Source organism: Lygodium microphyllum, chromosome 19 (genome assembly GCF_053477565.2).
Source record: "Lygodium microphyllum isolate KBCC chromosome 19, Lygodium_microphyllum_v1.1.10, whole genome shotgun sequence".
Classification (NCBI taxonomy): domain Eukaryota; kingdom Viridiplantae; phylum Streptophyta; class Polypodiopsida; order Schizaeales; family Lygodiaceae; genus Lygodium; species Lygodium microphyllum.
In genome coordinates, this window is record NC_141153.1 from 13146550 (window position 1) to 13154012 (window position 7463).

The 7463-nt window shown below is 38.7% G+C and overlaps 1 pseudogene; it reads right to left on the reverse strand.

Annotated features, from left to right (window-relative positions):
* Nucleotides 1-6094: 6094 nt before the first annotated feature.
* Nucleotides 6095-6625, reverse strand: LOC148019579 (chlorophyll a-b binding protein 13, chloroplastic pseudogene; annotated as a pseudogene).
* Nucleotides 6626-7463: the final 838 nt, after the last annotated feature.

Consider the following 7463-nt stretch of genomic DNA (forward strand, 5'->3'; position numbering starts at 1 on the left):
TCCTTTTTGAACTTCCTCTTCTTGAGATGGATCTAATTCATCAATATCAATTACACAAATACGGATTCTAGCTTCTTTTTCCACTCTACACTAGCTCCTTGCCTAGCCTCATGTCCGTCCTCAATTATTAAAGTTTCCTTCTCTTGGAGGGTTGCGAGAAGCACAAACATTATCATTCATTCTCCTTTTGGGACATTGGGTACGAAAGTGGCCTAGTTGATTATACTTGAAGCATCATGGCTCATTCCTCTAATTCTTTGTCAAGGAGAGGGCTGAGAGGTGAGAGAAAGAAAAGCAAAAGAGAGAGAAAATAAGAGAGAGAAAGAGTGATGAGAGAGAGGAAGACTAGAAAGATAGAAGAGAAAAGAGAGAAGGCATGAAAGTTGTGAACAAGAAGGTGAGATGAGAGACAATAATTGTACTATGAACAAAGATGGTGAAAATTACATGTCTCACACCTTTTATACTTATGTTGGTGTGACAAGGTACTATTGATAACTCACTCTCAGTTACACATATGTTCCCAACTTCTTACAATCCATCCCTGTCCAAAGGTTTTTGCTCATAAAAACAAAGTTAGAATGGCAAAAGGATGGATGAAATAGAGTAGTACTCTCTAATTTCACCAATAAAAAATATGTGATGGGAATAAAATAGTGACAAGTTAGTTGCTGAAATTAAGGGAAGCCTCTATCATATACATAATTTGGATATCTTGGAGCCTTCAAATCTTGAAGCAATAACCTCTATAAAGGGTAGACATCTTGCTATAAAAAAGAAAAGGACATGTTGAAGAAAGCTGCCATAACTTCTTATAGATATACCCAATTAGAGCATGCCACATATCAAAGCGTAGCTACTGAAGAATACTTTGACCTATGTCGGTGGTGGATGAATTCTAAAAATTAGGTAGAATAAAATCTATTCTAAAACAAATTGTTGTCTAGACCCTATTTAGAGTACAAATGGCTCCTATATGACTATGTCTCAACCAATGCGTCCTGAAGGTAGGAAAAATTATCCAAGATGGAACTTCCTCAAGTAGTAAACCCTTCCAGTAACTTCTTTTCATGCTAACCTATGACCTCCTTAGAAAGGTACTAAATAAGTTCTTCATCGATAGGAGGGAGCTCATCAACTATTTCCACCTGAGTACTATAAAAAAATTTGAGCTCACTAACATGGAAGACATTATGAATCTTGGTGGAAGAGGGAAGTTCCAACTGATATGCCAAGTCTCCAATACTCTTCAAAATCTTGTAGGGCCCATAGAACCTATGAGCAAATTTGTTGCTAGAGCCATCCTTTACAGTAAGATATCAAGACTTGGGTACTTTCAAAAGATTTAACTCTCCCTCTTGGAACTCCAAAGATTACCTCTTCTCATTAGCATATACCTTCATCTAATCTTGAGCTTTTCTAAGATGCATCTTACATTATTGAAGAAGGGTTTGCATTCTTTCCAATTCCTCCTTTCCATGAAGGTTAATCTTCTCATTGAAAATAGCTATGGGTAAGGGTACCTTGTAGCCATATGTAGCCTCAAAGGGTGAAGCTCTAACGCTAGCATGAGTGGAGTTATTATAGGCAAACACAGCCAATGTAATCATGAATCCCACACATTCTATACATCATCATAAAAATAGCAAGGGTAAGTCTCCAACCACTTATTAACCCTTTCTATCTGGCCATTAGCCTTCTACTACGGATGATAGCCTCTAGAAGGAGCCAATTCAGTTCCCATGGAGTTGAATACTGCCTACTAGAAGTTACTCATGAATGTGGTATCTCTATCAATCCCAATCACATGCAGTAATCCATGTAATCTAAAGAATTATCCCATAAGTTGACTAGCCACTTGTGAAGCAAGAATTGAGTCTTAGTAGGAATAAAATGGGCTACCTTAATGAACTGTCCACTACCACATAAATGTTATTTCAACCCTTTTTGGTAATAGGTAGACCACTAATGAAGTCCATTGTAATGTGTGTCCACTTGCCTTTTGGAATAGGCAATGGTTGTAACAAACCACCTAGCTTACAGGTACTATCCTTATTCTACTGATGACAATGCATACATTTCATAACATAATCCTTACTATATTTTCACAATCCTTTCCACTAAAAACTTTTGCTGATTTTATGATAGGTCTTAAATACTCCAAAGTGTCAAGCTCTAGGCAAATAATGTAACTGCTCAATAATTTTCAACCTGAAAGAAGAAGTAGAGGAAATAGCAATGTTTCCATTCAGCCAAAAGAGGCCATTTTTAAGCTAATAATGGGAGTTTTCCTCCATAAGACATTCCTATAATTTTTTAAGTACACGGTTGAGCTCATCATCCAAAAGATAGGCTTCTTGTAATTCATCAATCCATTCACCATGTAACTCAGTCATAGCTAAAACTTGACATGCTCACATTCTAAAGAGAGAATTAGCCTACCATTGTCTTTTCCCCTTGAATAAATGATGTTAAAATCATAATTTTGCAAGGTAACTACCCATCTACATTGCTTAGGGGTAAGATTTGACTAAGGAAACAAGTACTTTAGGACCGTGTGTGATCACTTTGAACTCTAAACGAGCTAGCATATAAATAATAGTGCCATTTCTTTATTGCATGTAGAATAGCCAAAATCTCTTGGTCATAAACATTCATAGCCATCTCTTTATCCATAAGATTATGGATTTCAAAGTCAATAACTCCATACTCTTGTAGCAAAATAGTCCCTATGCCACAGCCATTGGCATCACATTGTATGATAAACTCTTTAGAGAAATCCGGGAATACTAGAATAAGAGCAAAAGTAAGGAGTTCCTTTAATTGATTGAAGCTAATGTCTACAAGTACATTGCAAAATAAAGCTTCCTTATTCAATGTGTCAGTAAAAGAAGCTGTTACAACCACATAACACTTAATGAATTTGTGCTAGAATGATGATAGACCAAGAAATCCTCAAAGAGAGGTAGTGGTGGTAGGTGTTGGCCAATCTCTAACACACTGCACCTTCTTAGGATTAGCCTGTATCCCTAGCTCATTAACAATATGACCCAAGCACTTCGATTTAGTTTTCATGAAAGAGCATTTCTTCTCCTTAGAAAAGAGTTTGTGATGTCTCAACACATAAAAAACCTTCCTCATATGGAATAAATGGTCCTACACAGTCTTGTTGTAAATCAATATGTCATCAAAGAGGACTAGGACAAACTGAAAGAGGAAAGACTACAAAATCTTATTCATCTAACTCTAGAAGGTTGCTTGAGCATTAATAAGCCCAAATGACATCATTAGGAAACGTATAGCCCATGATTAGTCCTAAAGGCATCTTCACTTCATTACTCTCTCGCATACAAATTTGATGATATCCAAACCTCAAATTAGTCTTGGTAAAGAATCTAGTCCCCTTGAGCTCATCAAGAAAATCATCAACTCTAGGTATTGGATACATATTCTTCATTGTGATCTTGTTTAGATCCATGGAGTCAATACAGATTCTGAAAGATCCATTTTTCTTCTTTACTAACAAGACTGGAGATGCATAAGGTGAAGAAGTAGGCTCAATAAATCACATCTATAAAAGCTCATTGATTTGCTTGGCTGCTTCCTCACGCTTGCATTTTGACAACTTGTAGGGTGTCTTATTGATTGGCTTTGAATGCGGCTCTAAATCAATAGGGTGATACACTACTCCCTTAGGAGGTAAAGAAGTAGGTACTTCAAATAAGTCCTTGTACTCCTCAAGTAGAGCTTTTAAATTCGGATGCTTTATTAAATTCTTGGACTGATCTTCTACCTCTTTATTCAGGTGCAATACAAAAATTTGTGAGTGCTTCTTGTACTCCTTGAGTTGTTTAATGGTGATAAGCTGAAAATCAAATTTATTTGGGATTCCCTGTAGATGGATAGGCTGCCCATCAATGGCAAACTCCATGTACAACTATGAGAAATCCATATTAATATTCCCTAAAGTCATCAACCAATCTCAACCGAGTACAATATCAATGGGTACCATTTCCAAAGCAATTAGGCTCACATATATTTCATAATTTTAGTTGGCTGAGAGAATATGTACAATATAAGATCATAGAATTTGCACACCATGTATGAAACGATGAGACAAAAGTGCAGCACAACAAGTCGTACGCAAAAGCTATGTTGTAAGGAAAGGCATTTAGTTCAAAAAACATACTCTAAAAGAAAGAGACCCAAGATAGACGAAACATGAGCAAGAATAAAGTGAATTGAGATAGATAAAACATGTGAGAGAAGAAATTAATCAAAATAGATGAGAAATATGAACAACACTCAAAACACTATTGCTTTACTTTTTGGCCAAGAATAGATGAAGATCTAGGTAATTTTGGCAGAAATGTAGAAACTCAAAAGTGAGTAATTGTGACGAAACATGTGTCATAGAAGTTTGCACGAAAAGATATTGTCTTGTCATATATTGGTGAAGGCCTTCGACTATAAGGCCCATACATATGTCCCACAATAAAAATTCATTAACTCCAAGATCTGACTTTGTCCCAGAAATAGTAAGATTTACCACTTCTAATGTGGATAAGATCAATAAAAAATATGATCTACAACAAACTTGCATATACCCCCTCAAATCCACTGTCTCATCCTTGACCCCTTCTTTGCACCCTTTTATAGGCACATCATCAAGAAAAGGCATAGTAACCTATGGTATGAAGTCTTGAAGGAATTTGTTCATCCCATTCATCATATGTCCAACTGATTTGGTTGCTCCTTGAGGTAAGATACACATCCTTACTAGAATCAAAGGTGTCCTCATAGTTGTTTAATCCTTGTTGTCTACATCCAATTGAAATTAATCATATCGAGAGTGGAAATCTCAAATAGACCAAATTGCCCTTCCTACAAAAGATTCTGCAAAATCATCTACAATTGGACATGTACTGACATTCTTGATAGTCACTTTGTTCACCAATTGCATAGCATGTATAAACCTCAAAGCTCCATTCTTCTTTGGCACGGTGAACCACCTGTTTTGTTGAGAAACACGGATCTAGGGCTATGCTAGCTATGGCGGACGGAAGTTATATACATATAACATGACTGAGATAAAGGATTGTAACTCAAGTGAATTAGGTTCCAAGATAGATTAACTTAGACTCATAAACACAATCTTGAGTGCCAAAAAATGATGGTACCTTTCCTCTTTTTGAAAATGGAGCCAAGTACATGCTCATATAGCTTTTGGATGGTTCCACTCTTCCTCACTGTGCTTATGGGATTTTAGACATCTCTTCCTAGAGCATACATCATTGTCTCTCTCTCATACAAAGCCACTTATGGGCAAGCCTCTATGGGCACACATACCAAGCATCATTTGCTATTCTCAACACCCCCCTCAAATGATGAGTTCCTACACTTGCTGGCTTTTGCCCCCCCTTCATGATGACATGGCCCGAGAGACTAGCTCATAGGCAGCCTAGTCAAGTTAAAGCTTGAAAATTTAGATCTTTGGCAAGGGTTTTGCTTTACAAAGCAAATCCACTAAGGGAAACACAATCCAATATGGGAAGTTCTTTGTCATCAACATGCAACGGAAACAATTTATTCATCTTCTTTCTTCTTCATGGTCTTTTGTTGCAACCTTCGATCTTTTTGGTATTCTTAGTTGCTCTTCTTGGACGTCTTGCTCTTGTTCTTCATTCTTTTTCTTTAATGATTGATACTTTTTCTTGTGCTCCAGTCCTCTAAGTGATTTTGAAGTAGAAGATAGTGTGCATAGGGATTGGATAGAGCCACTCTGAAAATATGAGTGTGAATGGGGTTTAAAAAAAACTTTTAATGTTGTAAACCTAAGGGTTGTTTAAAAAAAATACAAATAATTGACAGATCCGCTTCTGCTCCCAAATGGCCGCAATGGTAGCTTCTTTCTGCTCCTACGCATGCGCAAGCGAGGCTTGCTCTCGAATGGGATCAAGATTTCTCTCTTATCCAAGGATTCTTGAGTTTGCACCATTCTGGCATTTGACACTTTCTCTTGTTCGACAATCTCTTGGTTCCTGCCGCTCTCTAACGCTGCTTTGATTTTACACAAGTGCTTGTCCATCTTCCTCTATCCCTCTCTGTAGAGATTAATGGCTTCCTTCTGAGTTCCAAGGTCTCTAAAGAATTGGTAGAGCATGTCCTTCTTGCTGCTGGTATGCAGAAACACAGTAGGAATGCCCGCATGCGCAGCCAGGTAGTCCAGACTTCCTTCCGAGAAGATCTGGGCCTCGACCTTGAACCACACAGGTTCCTTTAGATCCACCCTCACGTACTTCTCCAACACCTCCAAGAATATGCATTCCAGTGCGCCTAGCATGTCCCATCGACTGTGAATCACCTCCAATGCATGGTTCCTCGTGAAGGCTTCCGAGTCCGCAGCAATGTCCGAGCAATAAGCTCCTAGGAATTCTCCCTTCAAGTAGGATGGCGTCTGGGAAGAGAATGTGCCAAGATACTTGGGACGATCTGTCCCGTACCAGTAGTCAGCACTCATTTTCACCAAGGCCTGAGTGGCAAGCAACTTCTCCCTCAAAGCATTCTTCATAGCCAGGATGTTGTTTAGAACCACTGCAATGTGTGTGGAAGTGAGGCCCACCATTGCTCTGCTACAAGCATTCTTTGTCATCTCACTTGAAGGTGTCCCATGTCAGCTCTCTCATTGTCTCAGTTCCTTGGCTCTAGCATCTGAGACAGGGGGTTTGGTGGTCTTGATGCCATTAATGGAGGCGAGGGGCTTGACAGGGTCCTTCATGGCTAATACTCTTCTTCCTCTTACCTCTTCCTAAGAGCAACAGCTGCTGATTCTACTCCTTCTAAGCTAAACCACTATCATTAGTGTGAGGACCAAAAAATGAGGTAGTAGAAGTAGAAGAGAGAATAGTCATGGCTAGACATAGCTCACCATGGCTCTGATACCATGTTGAGAAACACGGATCTAGAGCTATGCTAGCTATGGTGGACGGAAGTTATACACATAATGTTGAGAATCAGCAATCACACTCAAACAGCCTCTTTGTATGGAGTCTCAGGGTCAAGGATATGCAGGCTAACTTATCCCATATGCACAATGGTGCCTACTGCAGTTTCCTACTTTCCTATAAAGCATTGTACTTGCTTCCTTTCTTAATGCAATGATAGTACTCTTTTCATTTCAGTAAAGTGTCAATGTCATTGTCCACATACACAAGATTGTGTTTATGAGTCCAAGTCTCAATCTTGGAACCTAATTCACTTGTGTAACAAACAGTGTCCATTCCATCATGAGTCTACACTTCTCCTTCCATCCTCCATAGCTTCCGGTTATGTCATGCTCTAGATCCCGCATTTCTAGCATGGTATCAGAGCCCAGTTGGGCATGGCATTGCTTCTCCAGCCTCTCTTGATTCTTCTGAACCTCCATCCAGCTCAGTGTCAGTGTATGACTTCTTTTCTCAACT